The 22,197-nt window shown below is 39.6% G+C and overlaps 1 protein-coding gene across 1 annotated transcript in view; it reads left to right on the top strand.

The window, feature by feature from the left end:
• The window catches only part of MAN1A1 (mannosidase alpha class 1A member 1), a 173,884-nt gene that overhangs the window by 25,400 nt on the left and 126,287 nt on the right, over positions 1-22,197 (top strand). The gene's annotated exons all lie outside the window — the stretch shown is intronic.

Genomic DNA, 22,197 nt, shown 5'->3' with positions numbered 1-22,197 from the left:
CTGTGTCAGCATCCGCCTTGCTGAGGTCTTGACTGAATGCTAGAGCAGCACGCTGTGCATCTAGCTAAATGCAGCTGAAAGTTAGTTCCTGCCTTGTTTCCGTTGTGAAAGGATTGCCAGCCATGTCTTGTTCTGCCACTTCATAACTCAGTGTCTCATGCTGAAGACATTTTAGGGAAACTCCTAATGGTGTTACTGGTGCAATATAGGGAGTTATTTATGTTTCTCTCTGAAAAATTAGTTGATTTGAGAAAGGGGGAGCCTTACTTATGTATATGTAAAGGATATATATATTCATGCTTTTGAATAATCTGGCCTAATGACTAATGAGCCCAAGAACTAGGGATCATACCCAGAACACGTTTCATTTATGAGAGATGACTTGTACCAGGTAGTCAATACAGTACAATTGATATCTGAATGCAGATTTCAGAGAACACCAGCAAAGGGATATTGTAATATTTATGGCTATCAGATGAGCCGATCCTAATTCCTGGAGATCTCAAGTCAGGGAGGGGGGCGGGGGAATACATGAAAGAGCCAGAATTGCGGCACTCGGTGTCACTGAAAAGGTGATCGCATGGTCATAGAGCTGTGTGCAGGTGAGTGCCTTCTGGACAGGTATTGAATGTAGGCTAGACCTCGTAATGACAGGTGCTTAGAGCATGTCTGTGGAAGGAAGCAGTGGTTCAACCTGTCACAAAGGAATAGGGAATGGGATTTTGTCCGGAGAGAACTGTATCCAGACAGGATCTTCCTGGCTACCCGGTTGAACCTCTTCAATAATTGACTTCCTGCCCAGCTGACAAAGGTGTGGCAGCAGATTATGCAGCTGCCAATCCCAGCAGCGGAGTGTTTCCCTGCAGTGTCTTCCCCATTACCCAGTATAGGCAATTGCACCATATTTTGTCTCCGTTACATTTTAGGATCTTACTTCCTCTTCAGTGCAGAAGAGTTGCTTGGAGTAGAAAGTAAGGGATGCTTACCATCTAGAAGTGAACCAAAGATGAAGGGAGTATGGGCCTGTGCCATGGCATTACTATGTTAAACCTTGGCCTGTGTGCCAGCAGCCCTTATGAACACCAGTTTGAGTTCCTGCTACTGCACATCCAATTAGCTTTCTGGGAAAGCAGCAGAGGATGGTCCAAATCCTTCGTCCTTGGCACCCATATGGGAGATCCAGAAAATGCTCCTAGCTCCTGGCTTTGCACCAGCCCAGTTCTGGCTGTTGCAGCCATTTGGAGAGTGAATTGGTGGATGCAACAAGTCTCTCTCTCTCTCTTTCTCTCTCTCTCTTTTTTCACTTTCAGCTAAAAAATAAATCTTTAAAAAAAAAAAAGGTGGGGCAGGGGAGAAAGGATGGATAGCTTCCACATAAATTCCGACAGAGCATCCTGGTAGAAGGCAAAATGTTCTCCTGGTTTGACAGGGCACTTTAAACAAGGATATTTTAAATCAAGTTAGAAAGTCCGAAGCCAAGGACAGTATTTGATATTCACTCTGGAATCTGTCAATGGTAGAAGGTCATACTTTTCTGTTTAGAAGAATAGTCTTGTTTTCAAAAGTGGAAGGATATGGAATTCTAATATTGTTCAAACAATGAAAAGAAAATATCGTATTTAGAGAGTCAGTTTTTATGGAAATTCATACTGAAAGATCACAAGTATACAGTTTTTATTTTAAATAACATTTGGTTAGTTGTAATGAAACTTTGGAGAAAGTTACAGATATGCAAGTTTGAAAGGAAAATTTTTATACTGGAGATAAAGGAATTAAAACTGTTATGATGTTCCATAAACATAGGTGAAATTACATTTCAATACCACTCTCATTTTGCTAACGATAAGTAGGATATTTAGCAGAAATATTACTCTTAAAAATGTTTCCAACCAGGGCTCTTTTCAGAAAGACTAAAACTGTTTAGTTAACAAAATGAGATGCAGTTATTTGGGTGAATCAGCTTTTTACTAGCTTTATGAACAAATTAGAAAAATTGACTTAATTAATATTTGAGACTTTTATTCAAAACAGTAAGCCATTTTTCTTTGATAACAATGTTTCCTTAAATAGCATCCAATTTAAACCACATACTTTACTTTGTCAAACAAGTAGTTGTGGGAATAGAATTGATATCTGAGTTAGGATTTCAGAGAATAGTAAGAGGTTATACTGTAAAACTAGTGGATCTAAAGGAAAACTACTCGGAGTATTACATGATGTTCTGTGTTCTACGTACATCTAGGAACTCAAATATCTATGTTTTTTATTTTTTAGCATTTTGTGCCAAGCTTAACGTATCAATCATTCAACAGTTGATCACATGACCCAGCTACAATCTCTGTGGTAATTACTGCTGATTATTATTCAGCTGTCACCTGTCCAACTTTTAAAATAGTTTCTGCTTCCAAACAATATCATAAAAATAAATATTGCAGGAAAGAATGCCATTTTCTCAGGATGTGGTAATGGAATTGAACTTTGAACAAATCTCCCAAGTTTCTTTAAAAACAACCAGAAGGCAACTCTTTAAACGGTATAATCATTAGTGACTGATAGCAAATCAGTTAGTAATTAGCTAACCTTTGCTCAAACTTTAAACATAGTGGGCTGACTCCTGTGAGGGAGAAGGCCACTGCAGTTCTTGCAGCTTGTCACTCATTGATGGCAGCACAGTTGCTATGACAGCACAGCCCCACCACCACAGCATGTATCCATGCGGCACCCCTTGGCACAAGGCGGAGGGTCGCAGAAAACATGGCCACCCACAGATGTGGGCGCCTGTCTCCTGATCACCCCCAGCTGTGGAAAAGCTGAGCGAGCACACGTGTGACTGTTACAGCCTTTAATCCGGGGACAAACAAAGGAAAAGGAGATTTTTGGTATGGGGTGAATCAATCTGTAGTATCTGAAATACGTAGAACATATATATTTATGTTTTTCCATTTTTATTATTGTTTTGCGGCTTTTTCTCGTCTTTTTGAATAGTAAAATAATTTGACCTCTGCTGACACAGTTGACATTTTTTTCTATCTGAAATTTATGGAGATCTTTGCTGGATTTTTCAGCCATAAAATCGCTGTGCAGAATTGGAAGTCATCGCACTCAAAGCTAATACTAAGTAATGCAGTCTATTTTAACAGGTCGCTGAATCTGGCATATATTTAATGCTGGGCACTTGCCATCCAGCACCAGTAGAATGAATGATGATTATCTTTTTTACCATTTGAAAAATATTCAAGCTTTATCAGATTCTAAAGCTCTACTAGAATGGTTAAAGTAATGCATTTTCAGCTGCAGAATTTACGTGCCATCACTTATAGGACATTGCAAATGATCATCAATCCCTAAAAATATGTCTTATGGAATGATAATAATATAAGCATTTTGTTATTAAAGCACCCCTTATAAATAGTAGGGTATCATTATAGCTCAAAATACATCTTTGTTGTTTCCAGCAATAGTTTTTAGTAACATAGTAGAAGATTAATTGAAACTATTCAAAAGAGTGTTGAGAAATGATCAGTATCTCTATTTTGTTTTTTCCCTTATGCTCCACAGGAAATGTGATGTTGCCAATTTGGAACAATTTTTAGACCACTGTTGCCGTTTAAACTAGTGCACCCTGCATTATATACTTTTTCAATAGTCACAAAATGAAATCATTAGGATATTCAGTTGGTTATGATCATGCTGCCTACAGTGAAACCAAGAATAAAGATTATGGGATAGCTCTGTTATATGCTCCAAAATGAACAAATCGCTTTCAAAGGAAGGGATTTTAGTTGAGATTTCCGTAAAGCAAGGCTTTTTGCAACATATGTAGGATAGCTTTTTCCCATAGGTATGTGAAGCAAGAAATAGTCTAATTTTCAAATCTTTAATGTACCAGAATATTTGTTTCTCCCTGTGTCTGCGAATTTTTTTCAAACATGAAAGATTTGAAGCTAGTTTTATGTTATATTTCCAAAAAGTTTACCTCAAAAGTGAAGTTTGCTTAGAGTAATTTAAAAAACAAAATAGGTATGGAAGAAAACCTGTTGGAGGATACATAGCAAGAAACAAGTGATAGTTTATTTAGAAACCAGTTTGGAAGGCAAGCTTCTCCCCATTGTTATGGGTCATGTGTTTGGCTCAGAAACGTGTACAAGACAATATATCTTAAATTTCAGAGTCAGTCTGAACTCAGAACCAGCCATCATTTGCGAGTGGTTTGACCTTGGAAAACGTACTTAATGCTTTGATTTCTTCGTCTGTGCAGTATGTCACAATGGGGAGGGAGAGAGCTTTGTGTTTCAAAGGACTGGGAAAATAGGTAGATGCTTTACAGATGTTCTCACATGGAAGTGTTCAGTAAACATTAGCTAAATCTAATCAGATTTTTGAGGACCTTAAGTCTTGTGTAAGAACTAATTGTTGCTGAAGGAATCGGCATTTCTGGTAATATACAGATAGTACATTTCATTAGCAGCTTTGCTTTTTAAAGATTTACTAATTTTTATTTGAAAAGCAGAGAGAGAAAGGTAACTTTTATCTTCAAGAGCATTCTTCAAATGGCTGCAACAACCCAGGAAAGCCAGGCCAAAACCAAGAGCTAGCAGCTTCTTTGAGATCTCCCATGTGGATGCAGGGCCCACTGATTATGGGCCATCCTTTGCCGCTTTCCTTGGTATGCTAGTAAGGACCTGGGACAGAAGTGGAGCAGCTGGGACTCAAAGGGCAGCCACAAGGGTTCTCCCTCTATTACGTTGCCTTTCAAGTCAATAAAAATAAACCAATAAACCTGAAAAAAAAACCCTACATGTGTGTCTTAAAACTTTCCTCTTGATGATAATTTTATTTTTAATTGCCAAAACTTGGAAATGACTAAAATGTCCTTCAGTAGGTGAATAGATAAGCTTTGCCAGATCCAGACAAGGAAATATTATTCATTACTAAGAAGAATTAAACCATCAAGCCATGAAAAGATTTGAAGTGCATATTTTTATGTGAAGATGCCCTATGGAAAGGCTGACTGCCATGTGGTGCTGACTGGTGTGATAAAATGTGTGGGACAAAACCAGAGACAAGGTCATCAGATGAGGGACTGAGGAGATTCTGGGATAAACAGGCACAGCGAAGACTTCTGGAGCAGTCAAAACGTTTCTTTGAGAATAGAAGTGGGTCTGTGCCATTACACATTTGTCAAAACCTGTAACATACCACTCTGAGAATGAACCTTAGTGTAAATCAGGGACTTTCATCAGTTTGGAAAAATTGCAGCCTGGTATATGATGTTGACAGTGGGAAGGTTGTACATCTGAGAGTAAGAGTGATATCTGGGAACTCAATTGACAGTGTTGCTGTGAATCTAAGATGACTCTTCAAAAACCTCTTAGAAAACAGACACACAAAAGAATAAAGACTTCCGTGCTTATACTCTGCAAGTTTGCCCTTGACTAACTAAAGAACAGGGCTCACTCTTAAGGCTGTTCTGTCTGGCAGTTTAAAAAATCAAATCTCTCTCACTTTTGCTCATTTTTGTAAAATCCAAGCTAATTCTTTTTCGTTATTCACTAAACATGTTTTCATAAATTGCAGCTTTACTAGTAATAAGTCATTAATCCTATTAAAAAACTTTATGGTATTTGCATAGCTTAAAGAAGTAACCTAAAATAACTAATAAACTTAGTCTTTATGAACTTGATAAATCCATAAACAAATTCTTTGTAGACAAAATATTTCAATGAAAATAGCACTGTTACTACTGTGTAAAAGAGAAATGTGAAAACAGAAATAGAGTGAAAATTTGAAATTCTAGGTTGCATGTATGAGGTAAAAAAAATTGTTGCAAATATTAAAGCTAAAAGATATCTTAAGAGATAAAAACTACATGAGAACAGTGTTTGGTTTATATGAAATTGTATTTCAGATATCGCAATATGAAAGTATGTAATATGAAAGAGCATTACGATAGTCCAGAAAATGATATCATTTTTTAAAAGATTTACTTTACTTTTTATTTTTATTTGAAAGGCAGATTTACGGAAAGAAGGAGACAGAAAGATCTTCCATGCTTCAGTGGCATGAGATGAGCTGATAAGTCAGGAACCTGGAATTTTCTCCAGGTTTTCTACATGGGTACAGGGTCCCAAGGACTTAGTCTGTCCTCTGCTGCTTTCCTAGGCAATAAGCAGGGAGCTGGATGACAAGTGGAGCAGCTGGGGCACAAACTGGTGCCCATAGGAATGCCCATGCTTGAAGGTAGAGAATTAGCTTGTCGGCGCCAATCCCAAATGAGCAAGCAATGCCATTTCCTCTTGGTTGAAAATAAAATGTTGCTGGTAAGTCCAGGGGTTGGCCTGGACGCCGGGTAGGAAAGATCAGCTAACATCATGGTAATGCAAGGAGCCACCTGTTGGTCTTTCATTGACCACTGAGGTCTTGGCTGGCCTGATCTAATTAATGCAATTTTAGCATTAATTGAAAATCACCAAGATAAACAGAACAAAAGACCTTAGGTAGAACCCTGTGAACTCAAGTGTCAGTTTCTGCATAAAGAGTCTGTAGTCATTAACCATAAAAGAAAAGTTTTCTGATGAGGGAACAACAGGCAGTGATAAACTGTAGTGATGTTTATTTACTCTATCTGAAGACAATCTTTAGCAGTACAGCTTCACTCCAAAAGAATGCTCTAGATACCCACAGGTGAATAAGCCTTTTCTTTCGTTTGAGATGCTGAATTACTATCCCTTAGAATTTTTGTAGATAAATGTAGTTACTATCCCTTAGAATTTTTGTAGATAAATGTAGTTATATATTAGTCAACTACTTTTTTTCTTTTCATTTTGCTTTATGTTGTTTTGTTTCTTGCCCCCTACCCTCTTCTATTTAGTAACAGCACAGAAGTGTCATAAATGTGTCATAAATGTAATGAGGTACATCTACTCAATGGAATACAATTAGGCCGTTAAAAAGAATGAAATTCTGCCATTGTCAACAAAATGATCCCAACTGGAGATCCTTATGCTCAGTGAAATAAGCCAATCCAAAAAACACAAATATCGTATGTTCTTTCTGATGTAAGATAACTTTCATCCAAAATACAAAACAAAAGGATATATAAGTAAACATGTATACACTTGTAGTCTCAAATGAGTGGTGTGATGGAGACCAGAAAATGGAAAAACAGAATAATTTCAGTACACATCTCTACTCCCAAATAAAAGAATGCCCCCAATGAAACTTAAATATATCTTCACAGCAAGATACTAGACTCTCTGCCATTGCTTATACCTGCAGTGTCATGACACACATAAAGGACACAGCACTGGAGTTGAGACTGCAGCTGATGAACTACATTATGGTAAAGTTGCAGGGGACGATGGGGCAGAGAGAAGAGGGAGGGAGTGGTGGTGGGGAGAAGAAAGGGGAGCCCCTATGCCTGTGAAACTGTAGAATGGAAAAGAAGAATAGAAAAAATGTGAAAATTTGGTCATCAAGAAAGACCATTCAGTGCACAAGATGCAGTTTTTTTCAGCTTGAAGTAAGAAGCACTGGATTTTTTCTTAGAAGAATGAGATACTTAGAAACAGGACAATCTGTCCTTTACAGGTAATGATTACTAGAATTCACATTTTTTAAAACTGGCTTTATCAGGCACTCTGACTCTCATTCCAAGGAAATTGCTGTTGCCAGCCACTCTGATTTCCCTGGGGAATTTATGCCTAGTGTCCTATTAGGTCTCATGCAATAGCATTAAATAGTTATTCTTTCTTTGTATATCTCCTTCTATCTTAAAAATATTTATTCAAATTGGCAGAAGGAATCAGGCCATCTAAACCTAAAGAAAATCAAACACACACACACACACACACATACATACACACATATGTACACTCAGTGCTTAAGGGGTCTCTTTGAGTACCAGATCACAAAATAATTACATACCTGTCAATGAGAAAGAAGAAGAGCTATGGAGAAAGAGAAAGGAAAATGGCTTAGAATTAGCCCTTAGTGGTAGTGGGCTGATTCTCAGACGGTGGTGTGAGCACAGTGCTGTAAGAATGGCAGTGGGGACAGATTTCCCATAACTCTGGAGCACTCAGGTCAGCATAGAGCAGAGCAGTCTCATGCGCCCGAGTAGTGTACAGGGCCAGGTGGCAGAAATGTAGGCGTAGACCTGCAGGGAAGGGAAACTTGTTGAAGAACAGAAGGCAGTTGAGGAAAGGTGTTACTGTGGTTACTATAGTCAATCCACAAGCCCAAGCTGCTGCATGTTTTTAAAAAAATCTTTTATTGGCCTGATGTTGTAGCCTGGTGGCTAAAGTCCTCACTTTGCACAAGCTGGGATCCCATATAGGCTCTGGTTCATGTCCCGGTGGCCCCGCGTCCCATCCAGCTCCCTGCTCTTGGCCTACAAAAGCAGTTGAGGACAGCCCAAAGCCTTGGGACTGTGCGTCCCATGTGGGAGACCTGGAAGAAGTTCCAGGCTTCTGGCTCCGGATTGGCTAAGCTCCAGCTGTTGGGGCCACTTGGGGAGTGAATCAGTGGACGGATCTTGTTCTGTCTCTCCTTCTCTCTGTATATCTGCCTTTCCAATAAAATAAATCTTTTAAAAACATCTTGTATTTACTTATTTTCACTTTAAAATAAAGTGACATACAGATTTTCTGTATGCCGGATCACCCCCAAAATCCCTGCGGTGGCCAGGGGTGGACCAGCCCAATGCCAAAAACCCAGAACTCAGTCCAGGTCTCTCGTGTGTAGCAGGAGCTCATGCACTGAGCCACCATCTGCTGTCTCCTGGGGCTGCATTGGCAGAAATTTGGATGAAAGCAAAGCAGGAGCTCAGATCCAAGCTTCTGATGTGGAATGCAGGTGTTCCAAACAGTATCCTGCTGCACTAAATGCCCACTCCAGGGGGCATGTCATTTGGATATCATGGCTGACCACAGTTCCTGAGACCACAGAGAGAGTTCCTGTGTGCATGGAGCAGTGGCCAAGATCCAAGGTTACAGCTGGTTGTTTTAAGGCTCTAAGGCAGCAGCTGAGTTAGGGTTGTTTTCAGTGATCTGCTGGAGTCAGGATGCGAGTCCACAGCTTTGCTCCTCCTCTGTGCCACACTGTCACATGGGAGCAGTCACATCCCAGATGGGCATGGTGAAAATTTGTATCAGGAGCCCCTCACAGGGCATAGGAGTCTGACCCCATTAGTTCACTTCTTCCTTTATGACCTCCAGCTCTATAGCCCACGATGATGGCAGCGTCCTGCCATTTCATTTGTAAGATATGGAGTTAGAATTACCACTCACTTAATGCTTTCTAAAGTGTGAAACTATTACTCATCCAGTGAAAAGAAAATGAAGGAGCTTATGCATAAGCTGTGTATATCTCAGCTTAAGGACTTTTCTGATTTGTGACCAAGAGCGCCTCTGGCAGACTCAGAACCTTCTGGGAAGCTGGCACTGGAGAGCAGCCTCCAGTGCAGCAGACTGGAAGCTGTTCGGTGACCACTGGGAAGCAGAGCTGAGGGGAAGCTGCACGCCACAAACCTACAGCAGTGAGGCTCGCCCCAGATGTGTGCCTGTAAACTGGAGCTCGCAGTGGTAGCTGCTGGGCTGTGACTGCCTGTGGCTCACAGATGTTTTTTCTTTTAGCCAGTATCATGATTTTGTGTTTTGGTTTTTTTTTTTTTTTCCTGAATGGCCTTAATTAGGGCCCTTGATCTTTTGGTTTTGGTCATATTCTCCGACATTCCAGTTGCCCCCGATCTGGCCATTCTGTCCCAGTCTAGCTATTCAGTTTTCTGCCTCTCTTCTAAGCCCCAAGAAAGAGGTAGGGCATGGACTGGAGAGCTGGCAGTGGAGACAGAAGCAAGGATTGACTGTGCTCCATCTCTGCATGCAAAGGTTGCTAGATGAAATATAGCACGCTCAGTTAAATTGAATTTCAGATAAACAGCAAATACTTTTTCTTTTGGTTTTGAGTTTGCCCCATGCAATCAATCATTTTATTTCCTAAATCTGGCAAGCCTACTGTATACCTATTTATAATTCTTGTCCTGGCATCAGTAGGTACTCAATAAGCAGAATTGTCATTGCAACACAGGGAAAAAGGATCATAGAAATAGAATACCTTAACAGTCTTATAAAAAAGGGATAAAGGGCTCATATTTTAGCAATTAAAAGGGTAAGTTGAACAAAATGCATGACTGGCTGTTTTAGTTTGATAGGGATTTATCAGAAACTGTGGTAGGGAAGGCTTTGTTTTGTTGTGTTTTGCCTTTTTTCTCCTTGCACATTGGCAGTAGCAGCCAGAAGGTGACTGGAGGCAGATCTTCGCTCGGACAAGAGCCGTGTTCGTGTAATAATTGCCCCTAAGACCATCTTAGCAAGCATCCAGATATCCCTCAGGTACAGAATGTTCAGCACTTGCAGAGGCAATTGTAACAGACTCCAGGCCTGCAGTCTTTGTGAATGCGGAGTCACACGAGGCTCTGCATTCTGTCACCTCTAGGTGACATTGTCCTGGTTTTTTCTTCCTGTCCAGCTTAAACCACCTCTCCATGGATTGCTGTGTGCACTCAGTTTCACCAGGGCCCCACTTTCCTCCAGGCTGAGCTCCTGAAGCTGGAGGGATGCTGAGGAGATGCGTGGGTAAAGGTCAACCTCGCTCGCTGAGTGTCCTCCACCAGTCTGCTGTGTTATCACTTTTCATTTCCTGACTATGTTGTCAGAGAGATAATGCTTTTAAAAAAAACCATACACATTATTTTTGGAGCAGTTTTAGGTTCACAGGAACATTGTACAGGAGGTAAAGTCTTCAAATATACCCTCTGTTGTCAGTATCCCATACCACAACAGTGCACTTGTTAAAATCAGCTAATTTTTTATATTTATTTATTTATTTATTTGGAAGGGAGAGACAGACAGGTATCAGTCTTCTGTGTACTGACTTACTCCCTCCCCAAATTGCTGCAATGGGCAGGGCTGGACCAAACTAAAACCAGGAGCCTGGAACTCCATTTTGAGTCTCCCATGTTGATGGTAGGAGCCTAAACATGGGCCATCTTCTTATGCTTTCCCAGGTGTATAAATAGCAAGCTGGACCAGAAGTGAAGCAGCCAGGACTCAACCAGAGCTGATGTGGAATACAGCATCACAACTGCTGGTATCACCCACTGTGTCACTGCACAGATCCCAGTCAGTTACTCCTGAAAAAAGACAAGAAAACCAGGGGTTTGAGTGATGAAGCCCTTAGGCAGTGAGCTCACCCACCACAACCTGCCCTGCCCTGATCCCTGCAGCCCCCACTATCAGCACTGCGCCCCGCTGGCCGTCTCCCTCCGCGCAGTGAAGGACGGGTGTGTAATGATGTTAGATAAGCAGAGGAGATGTGGCGATATTGCTGTCTTTTTCTTCACTTTTCTAAAAATCTTTTTTCAGTGAATAACATAGGCTTAGGAAAAGCTGTGAATTAATTCTCAAAAGTTATTTTATATCTTGTTTCCTCATCCCTTTTCCACTTCCACCAAAGATTGAAAGAAAGTTGATACTGTGACTCTTGAAGTACATTTTTTTCGGTTGAGATTTCATCTAAAAACTCTAGAAGTTACTTTTACCTGGCACTGGAGTGCTTTCAGGCAGAGTTTGGTGGATAGTATTGTCAGGTTTCTAAAATACACATTTTCCAAAGCATCTTCCAAGGTACTAAGAGCAGTGGCACAATCTGTTAGCTCTAAGGACTAGTTTGTGAGATTCATTTTTAATGGTGCAGTTATTTTACATATGCTACAAAACCTTTCTGAGGTTGGTGGTCCTTGATGAGATAAGGCCTTGTGCTTTCAAGACCCAGTGGGTGTGACATGTGATGCCGAATTGAGACCGTATTGCTAAGCCAGAGTCCTCCCTGGGCTGGTGATGGACCTCGCAGGCCCTTCCTCTGATGCCCTCTCCTCTGGGACTTCCTCCTCACCTTCTGGACTGGCCATGTCAGCCTGGCCTAAGCCCCTCGTCTGGTGCTGTGACAAGCCTCTCTGTCTTCTGTAGCCCTTTGCAAACAGCACCCAGTAAGGCTTCTGTGTGTGTAGCTGCCTCTTGTGGTTAAGATTTTTTTCTGACACCATCCCCAAATCCTTCAGACACTTTCTTGGCATAAGTCGGCCTGGCACAGTGAATATTTTATGAAAGCTACCTTGGATCTGTCCTGAACTGTACACAGCCCTTGCGTCCTCTGGAGAAGTGGGGTGGGTATTGCTGCAGTGCGAAGGTGCTTCCCAGCTAAGGGTCCAGACGCATTGCCTGAGAGCTGCGCAGCATCCTTCCTGCTCTCCAGCCTTGCTTCCTCCATTGTTTTACATAAGCAGAATTTTCTTGCGTCTTCTCAGATGCAAATATTTGTAAGGATTTTCCTGGTTTTGTATGTATCTGTCCCTGTCACTCCTTCTGTAGTTGTATAAATATGGGTGTGTAAAATTAGGATGACTTACAAAGCTTTTTCATAAATCAAAACATGCTTAGGTCTTTTAGAAAATGGCTTAAAGGCCTTAAAGCATATTGAGCACCCACTGTTATGTCAGGCAGCATGTTAAGCTCTTCTGCACATTGTTTTATGTAATCAATACCAGAACCAATGAGACATGTCTTTTAATTTTATATTAACACAGAAGAATATGTTGTGTGCATTCTATAGGTATACTTCAAAGAAGACAGCTACACTTTGTCCCTCCTCATCTTTCAATACTCTGTTTCCTTTCCCTCTCTTCATTGGATGTTGCAAGGTTATAATTTTAATCCTCTATATTCACAGGCTTTATTCACCACTAATCATAACAATCATCAAGTAAAAAGACCACAGTTCCACAGGAGTATAAATATGGGCTAAAAACTGAAATTACATCGCAGAGTGATCATTTCATTCTGTACATTTTTTTATATTGTGTTACCTGCTGCGTATCAGAAAACATGATATTTGTCTTTGGGGATTGCCTTATTCCCAAGCATTATGGTTTCCAGCTGTACCCATTTTGTTGTTGCAAAAGATAAGTTTCGCTTGTTTTATGGCTCAATAGTATTCCACAGTGTATATATAGCACATTATCTCTCTCCAGGCATCCACTGTTGGCCATCTGGATTGATGCCATATCTTGGCTGTTGTAAATCAAGGTGCAGTAAACTTGGGTGTACACATAAGTTATGCTCGGATTTCACTTCATTTTGGTTAATTCCTGGAAGTGGCTGATCTGAGAAATGGATATACTGGTTGTACTAGTTTACATTCCAACCAACACTAGACTATGGTGCCACCCCCCACCCCACATCATTACCAACATTTATTATTATTATTTTTTTATTTTGAGATTTTAGCCATTGTAACTGGGCTGAGGTAAAGCCTCACTGTAGTTTGTATTTGCATTTCCCTGATGACTGGAATTCTTGAACACTTCTAATGTGTCTATTGGCCATATGAATTTTTCCTTTAAAATTGCCTTTTTATTTCCTTTGTCCATTTTTAGCTGGATGGTTGACTTTCTTGTTGAGTTCCTGAGCTCTTTAGATCTTGGATGTTAATCTTTTTTCAGTTGCATTTTTTTGGCAAGTATTTTCTCCCATTTTGGCTTGTACATTCTTTTTCAAGAAGTATTTGCCTGTGCCCATATTTTGCAGAATTCCTACAGTGTTTACCTTTGGTAGCTTGATGATATCAGCTCATAGATTTATATCCTTGATCTGTTGAGTTGATATTCCTATAAAGTGTTAGGTAGTAGTCTTGACTGTTTCTTCTACACACATAGGTTCAGTTTTCAGCACACAGATTCAGCACAGTTTCTTTTTTTCCCCCATTTTTTACTTTGTAAACACACTTTTTAAAATTTTGTTTTATGACACAGTTTCATAGGCTCTGGGATTCCTCCAACCCCTCCCCATGACCTCCCCATGTTGGATTCCTCCACATTGTTGCAGTGGTACAGTTCATATCCAGTCATGATTGCTTCATTGCGAGCATGTTCCATGCAGAGAGTCCAACCTCTTATGGTCCAGACAGATTCAGCAGTTTCCTTGGGAGACAATCCCTAGTCTGAAAGTAGAGCTGGCAGAATATCATCCCCTCCAATGAAAAGTCACAACATAACATCGACAACAATTTACAACATTATGGAGTTAATTGACATGGTATTGAGTGACCAATATGTTACAAAGTGCAAGTTCTTAACCACCTCCTATGACTACTTCATTGACATTTCAATTTTAGTTTATACACAACCAGCTGCTATACACCTTAAATGGTTATAGGGTATTATTCAATTATCTCATGTCTATTTTCATTTTTATATTTAGCAGTTTATAATATTGAAGCATGATTTTTACTGAACTTGGCTGACAGTTTCTTGTCTGGTTCTAAGCTTTCTTTATTGGTCTCTCTCTATCTGATCTAATATTGGAGGGCTCCAAAGCGACCCTGATGGTCATTGCAAGACAGGATGTTGATCCAAAGTTGGAACTAAGTAAGGACTAGAGAAAGCTCCCCTCCTGAGTCGCGAAGGAAGTTTACTGTTCTTCTGTTTCTGAAGTCTGCTCAGGGCTCCCCACTATTGTTTCGATGACATTAGATCCTGTGAGGAAGGATCTGGGCATCTTCCATCCCACGTGGGAGATCGGAAAGGGAGTGGATGACCTCAAGGGCAGTCCAATTCCCTGTGGTGTCCTTGGCAGTTGCGATATAGCCCTCCGTGCTTGTACTGATAGTCCTTGGTGAGGATCCCGGAGTCTCCAGGGTTGGGTTACAAGCCTCCTCCTGTGTAACTCACTTTTGATCCAGGGGTATATTATTTAGTCTCCATATGTGTCCAATTTTTTGAGAGTTTCTTGGTGCTAAATTCCAGCTTCGTTCCATTGTGGTCAGAAAAGATACCTGGTATGATTTCAGTTTTTATGAAGTTGCTGAGACATACCTTATGGCCTAACATGTGATCTATCCTACAGAAATTTCCACAAACTTATGAAAAGAATGTAAGAATGTATGTTTGGTATCTGTGAGATGGACTGTTTGGTAGCTATCCTTTAGATCCATTCGGACCATAGTGTAGATTAGCCCTGTTGTCTCTGTTGATTTTCTGTCTAGTTAGTATGTCCAGGGATGGAAGTCCTCTATTACGTTGCATTAGAGTCTGTGTCTTTCTTTAGATACATTAACAATTTTGAAAAACCAAGTGCCCTGACATTTGAGTGCATGCAAATTTACTGTAGTTGTATTATTTTTATAAAATTATAAAACTGAGAATAGCAGTGCTGAAAGTGGGCATCCTTGTCCTTTATCATGTCATAATGTCCTTCTTTTTTATCTTTTAACACATTTCTGTAAAAGTCTGTTTTGTCTGATATTCAAATGGCTGTTTACATTTAAGGTTATTTCAACAGATGAACAAATATGTGTTCAGTTTCTTGTTAGAGTGTGAACGGGAGGGGGCAGAGTCTTTTTTTTAAAAGTGTGTAATATGCTTGCTTCTCTGCAGAAACTGCCTTTAGAAAGACAATATACCAATTACATTCCTGAACTTCTAGTTTTATTGTTAGAATAGAAGGGTGGCAGTGTATCCACCCTTCTTAGTTTTTAACTTATGAATTAAATGATTAAATAATTATGAATTAAAGAATTAAAGAACGTTGCTAAACACGCTCTTTTTTGTTTGTTTTGAGCAATCTAGGCAGGATTAGAATTCTGGTTCTTTGAGTTTGTATCTTCAACCTCTGACTGATTGTTAGCTGCTTTTCTGTTTTCCCCCAAAATTGTGCTTTTCCATAAGCATTTCCATTGTTTGTTTTGGATTGGTTTTCTTTTTCTTTCTTTTTGTAAACTAGGAGTCTTTCTGTCTTCACATTCGTTGATATTGATTACTGTCATTTTGCTTCTGTATGTAGCACATCCTTAAGAATCATTTGTAAGGCTGGATAATTCTTTCAATTTCTGTTTGTTTTGAAAGGTCTTTTTTTGTCTCCACTTACAGATAAGAGTCTTGCCGAGTCCTGAATTTCGGGTTGGCAGTTTCTTTCTTTTAGGGATTTGACTATGTCTGCCCATTCTCCCCTAGCTTGTCGGACTTCTGATGAGAAATAAGCCATTACTTTAATTGGGAATCTGCTGAAAGGCATCTGACATTTTTATTGTGCACATTTTAGAGACTTTATGTTTTACTATTAAAAGTTTAATTACAATGTGTCTTGCTAAAGATGAAGACATTTTCTGGTCACATCTTTGAGGAGTTCTTTATGCTTCCTGTACTTGGAGGTCTCTCTCTCTCTCTCTCTCTTTCTCTCTCTCTCTCTCTCTCTTTTTACCCAAATTAGGGAAGTTTTCTGTTACTGTTTTGCTGAATAGATCTTCTAATCCATTCTGTTTTTCCATGCCTTCAGGATTTCCTAATCCATATATGTTTAGTCATTTGATAGTATTTCACATATCTTGAACACTGTTCTCAGTTTTTCTGATTTTTCTTCTTCTTTTGGTCCGAGGATTTTCAAGTATATGTTTTCCAGTTGGATATTTTTTCCAGTTGGATATTTCCAGCTGTTATTGAGGCTTTCCCCTGTATTTTCTCTTTTCTCTTTGATGCATTGCATCTTCATTTCTAACGTTATACTTTACTATCTCTTCACTGTCTCAATCTGTTGCCATTTTGTGTATAGGCTTGTTTATCTCATGAATTTATTACCCCTTGTTTTTGAGTAATTATGATCATTCTTTTGAATGAAGTTTCAGCCATCTCTGTTAGTCTTTACATTCTAATATTTTAAGTGTTGTGTTCCTTTCTGTGAGTCATACTGTCTTCTTTGCTATTGTTTCTTGTACTTGTGCATTTTTAGGCATTTGTGGAAACACTTGTTGGTTTTCTCCTGATGAGTTTAACCTTTGTAAGATTACTCTAAGGCTTAGTGGAGTGTATGCTTTCCCTGGATATCCAGAGACATGTGCTGGGTGGGATGAGGTAGCTCTGTTCAGTGCTTAAGGGTGGGACAAAAATCCAGGGTGACACGCAGGGTGAGAGTGGTCCTCCCTCAGATGGGCTCACCAGTGGTGCAGGGTACCAGACCCTGCAGTCACCTCTGTCTGAGTCTCCTTCAGGTCCCGACTGTCGCAGGTCGTTTCCCTTGTAACTGCTGTGTGTGCGTGTGTGTGTACTGCACTTCTTGCCCCCAACATTATCTTTTTGTAGAATTTCCACTGCCAGCTTTTCTCCCATCCTTCCCAGAGAATACACTTCTCACTTTTCTTCTGCTGCCTTCCCATGTTTTATGGAGACAGAGAAGTCCCAGTGCTTTTTTTAACTCACATTTTATAAATGCAAAGAATGGGCGCAGAGCGAGGAATTGCTTCATGTCAAGTCACAGCTGTGCTGGCAGAGCTTGCCTATGAACCTATTTTGTCAGAGGCCTACCCCCGTGCCCTGCTCCTGTGTGGCACTCCCCAGCTGAGAATGCTTTTTGTAATGACTCCTGGGAGCATCAACACGGCAGCAGGCAAAGAGCCACTCCTTGCAGACTAACGGAAGATAATCCATCAGCATTTAAGCATCAACAGCACTGTTCGTATTTCGAGAGCTGTTCTAGAGACTTCACATAATTCCACGGGTGCACCTTGCGATGACTGAGCACCTGATTCCAGGCTCTCGCTCAGCCTGCCTTTACTCTTCCTTGGCTTCTGTTTCCCTCAGGGCTTCAGTTGCCTCATGACTCCTTTTTATGCTTTTTCACTTTGTGTATTTTCATTTCTCTGCTTCTGCAGCACGCTCCAGTCACCAATTCTTTTTTTTTTTTTAAGATTTAATTTATTTTTATTGGAAAATCAGGTATACAGAGAGGAGGAGAGACAGAGGAAAATCTTACATCCATTGAGTCATTCCCCAAGCAGCCACAACAACCAGAGCTGCGCTGATCTGAAACCAGGAGCCTCTTCCAGGTCTCTCATGTGGGTGCAGGGTCCCAAGGCTTTGGGTCGTCCCTGACTGCTTTCCCAGGCCACAAGCAGGGAGCTGGATGGGAAGCATGGCTGCCAGGGTTAGAACCTGTACCCGTATGGGATCTCGGTGCGTTCAAGGCGAGGACTTTAACCTGTAAACTGCCGCACCAGGCCCATCCAACCACCAATTCTCTATGACTGTCTCCCATTAATTTTAGGCAGAGTAATACTTGGGCTAGTCCAACTTTGACCATCAGTGAGAGCTCCTCTCCAGGATGCCTCAAATTGGAGGTTCATGGCCAGCCCTCAGCTGTCTGCTTTTGGGTCAGGCACCAGACTCTGGATCATTTAGCTAGAGTTCAGGTCACATTATGAATTATGATAATATTTCATAAAACACTCCAGAAGGAGGCTGTAAGTGGGAACTGAGTTCATAGGTTTCCTTAAAAGAACAGTGAGAGCCCAAAGTCTCTGTAAGATCTATCTGTCAAAACTGGTAAGCTTTTCCAAAAGATTTTAATGTATTTGTTTTGAATGTGATTAAAGTTTCAGCTAATAAAATATTTACTAGGGATAGTTTATAACAACAAAAATGAAATATTGGGAAATTCAAGTATACTTTTTTCTACTGTCTTTGAGTCAGAACATTAAGTTTGAAGTGAATTGTTAGGTAAGACAAAGAATTATATACAACATTTAATTCACTTACTGCTTACCTACATTTATACATTTTTTGGACTGTATAATGTTAAGCTTCCATTTATCTATTTGATTATAGCAAGAAGTAGTCCTGTTCGCTCACTTCCGCTCTGGGCTTTTAGCACTTGACTATTCATAGTGTAGCAGACACTCAGTAAGTGACATTGGCTAAATTACTCAGGCTCATGTCAACTGATAATAAAATACAACTTGAAGAATCTTTTCTATAAGCAGAGAGTCAGGAAGAAGTAATGCATTTTATTTAGCATCTTCTGCCTAATTGCATCTTTTCTGTTTCAAAATGAGAGATTGCTGTTGGAAGCTTTATGCCATCGGCTCTTGTTAGTGTTACTGATCCACTCCAGCAGTGCAAAGATAAATATGCAGAAAAATATCTTTGATTTGCTCTCAGTTCTTACTTTTTCATTTTTTTACTACCGCATTTGAAGTTCTAATCAGCTCCTAGTTTAAGCCCATTTTAATCCTTCTACTTGGTATGTCAAACTGTAAAACCCTAATTAAGTTGATGAAAGACTAGAAAAATTAGGGGGCCTGCAAAAGGGAAGGGGACGATCACTGTTACCCATTGATTTCTTTGTTAATAATTGAGTTTTAGCAGTGACCTTGTTGTCTTCTCAGCGTATGAAATGAGTCTGGAGAGAATAAATGCCTTCATCTGCATGCTTCCTGAACTGACGTGCAATTAGAAGCTGGTAGTATTTTGCTGTTTTCAGATATTTGTATAACTCATAGATCTGAGTGAACCAGTCTGCTGTGCCTTGTGAATCGGGCTGGCTTGTTACTCTGTATGCACGCAGGGACACAGCTGGTATCTTGTAGTTAGCTTTAATAAGGTGAATCATTTCCCGCGGTGATCAGCCAGTGGAATCAGGGAACAGTACCACTGTCCCCTTGGCTTTACAGATTACCTGACAAGGCATTCCTGATGCTCCATTCAGGACAGATCCCTCATTTCTTTGTGAATTTAACTCATAGGAATCCCACAGGAAGAGGAATGCTTTTTGAAAAACTTGTCACAGCAGCTTTTGAAACGTAAGGCTCTAAGCAGTTAGGATCAGATTTTTCGCTAGGGGTAGGGGAAATAAATTCATGTATACTACAGAGATAACTTAAAGGGGACATTTTATGCCAGTGGTTCATTGTATGAATGACCGTTTTTGTTTTTATTTTTAATGCAACTTGGTCTTCTTTGAAAAAAGTTTTTGCCATCTTCAAATCATTGAGTCTATGGCTGCAGTAGTCAATGAGAAAAAAATCTCAGATAGTCTAATGCAGTTTTTCTGAATTTCATATACCTGTTCTTTCAGAGGTTTATTGATCTCTATTCTTTTTCATGTAACATAATTTCAGTACAGGTTTAAATTTAATAAACATGTAACTGTGTGACATCCATCAAGGTAGATGCTAGCTACAAAAACACAACCCATCTTGTTTGATCCTTCTATATACCCTTTGAGTAATTATTCCCATTTTTTCAGATGAGGAAATAGAACCTCACAAGAAGTATGACTGTGAATGGGTATGAGATTGATCAATGGCCTTGTGGATTATAAATCCGATAGATTATTTTGCCCTCAAATCTATTAAACTTTTTAAGGAAGTTAACTTGTAAGAAAAAAATTCTTTGACATTTTCTGATTGTTGGAAGATAAACAATCTATTAAAGGAAAATTCTGTTGCTGATTCATTAAAGGAACATGATGGGGCCCTGCATGGTAGCCTACCGATTAAAGTCCTCGCCTTGCACATGCCAGGATCCCATATACGCACTGGTTTAATCCCGCAGCTCCGTCCAGCTCCCTGCCTGTGATCTGGGAAAGCAAATCGAAGGCCGCTCAAAGCCTTGGGACCCTGCACCCACACAGGAGGGCTGGAAGAAGCTCCTGGCTTCTGGCTTTGGATTGACTCAGCTCCGGCTGTTGGCAGTCACTTGGGGAGTGAATCAATGGTTGGAAGATCATCTTTCCTGTCTCTCCTCCTCTCTGTATGTCTGACTATCCAATAAAAATAAATAAATTTTTTAAAAAGGAAGATGATGCAGTATATTGGCTAATGGGAGTCAGGTCAGCATTGGAGTAAATGAATCCTGCCTCCTTGGTTGTAGACAAATGTTGTGACTTTGCTAAAGTTATGATGTTGCCATTTTTAACGTGTAAGCCATAATTTCTTAATTTTTTTCAGATCATAGTAAGGAAAGATATTTCATAGAGTTGTAGACAGAATGCATACAACGTTGAAGGCAGAACAGGTAACCAAGTTCTCAGCAAATATTACAGATTCTTACTGTTGGTAGTGACAATAGTAGAATAATAGGCAGTAGTGAAAGATTCTTATTATTGTGTTCAAAAACATACCAAGGCAGTTATTCATAACATTGTATGAAACTCATTATGGATTTTAATAATAAGAAGGAGCCTGTGAATATGGAGCGAAATTACAATATGTTTATTTTATTTCCGTATTTTGATCCCTGTTGCTGATAGTGGAATGAATAAACTCTAGATAGATCAGGATTCTGCAGCTGTTTTTAAAAAGGATGTACAAATGTAATTATATGTATCATTTGAGTCATTGAGTATGATTTATGCAACTAATTTGTGGTAGAAACATTTGGCCTTTAAAAACACTGTTGTTGTAGGTTCTCAGTTTGGAATATATGGAATCAACTCAAGCTTCATTTGCATACACAAATAAGCAGACACACATATACAATTTAAGTTTAATCATAGGAAATTGAACTAGGTATAGCCATCAAGTTTCATTTTTATTTCCTACATGTATTTTAAAATGTGTCTCCATAAATAGGTTGGTCAAGAAACATCAAAATATTTAAGGCGATAAGCTTCAATGTTAGCTTGTATACTAAGAGGTCAGCAAAACAGAAGTTTTTATAAAAATATAAATTTTAGGGGGCTGGGGATGGTGTTGTGAGTGAACTGGTTAAGCCTGTACTGGTCTCCATATTATTGTGTTGGTTGAGTCCCAGCTGCTCTACTTCAAATTTAGTTTTCTACTAATGCACCTTGGGAGGTAAGGAAGATGACCCAAGTACTTGGGTCCTTGCCATCCTTATGGGAGACCAAGATGGTGTTTCTGTTTCCTGGACTGGCCTGACCTAGACTAGTGCTGTAGCCATTCAGAGAATGAATTAGAAGACTAAGCTTCTCTCTTCTCCATCTCTCTCTCTCTGCCATTCAAATAAATGAATTTTCAAACATAAATTTTTAAAATATATTATTTGCAGATTTAATTCATTATGGAGAGTGAATTAGATAAATGTAGGAATAATTCTTCCTTTTAGGATTAGCTGGATTTCTGAGTTGGGTACTGAGTTTTGAAATAAATATGTGTAGGAAATAGTATCAGTGGAGTAAAAAATGAAAAATATTCATTTGTAAACAGAAAATGATAATGTATTGGTGTATGTTTTTTTGTGTGTGTGTGTGCATGTACCTATTCTGATTTACTTATTCATTATCACCCTTTTAATTAATCATCATCTTGTTAACTAAGCATGAATTTTATGTGTTAACCTTTAAATCTTCA

The sequence above is a fragment of the Ochotona curzoniae genome, unplaced genomic scaffold (assembly GCF_017591425.1).
Source record: "Ochotona curzoniae isolate NIBS_2020 unplaced genomic scaffold, NIBS_Ocur_1.0 scaffold_3890, whole genome shotgun sequence".
In the NCBI taxonomy this organism is placed as follows: domain Eukaryota; kingdom Metazoa; phylum Chordata; class Mammalia; order Lagomorpha; family Ochotonidae; genus Ochotona; species Ochotona curzoniae.
Note: the sequence above shows the minus strand (reverse complement) of the source record. Positions and strands in the feature narration are given on the sequence as shown.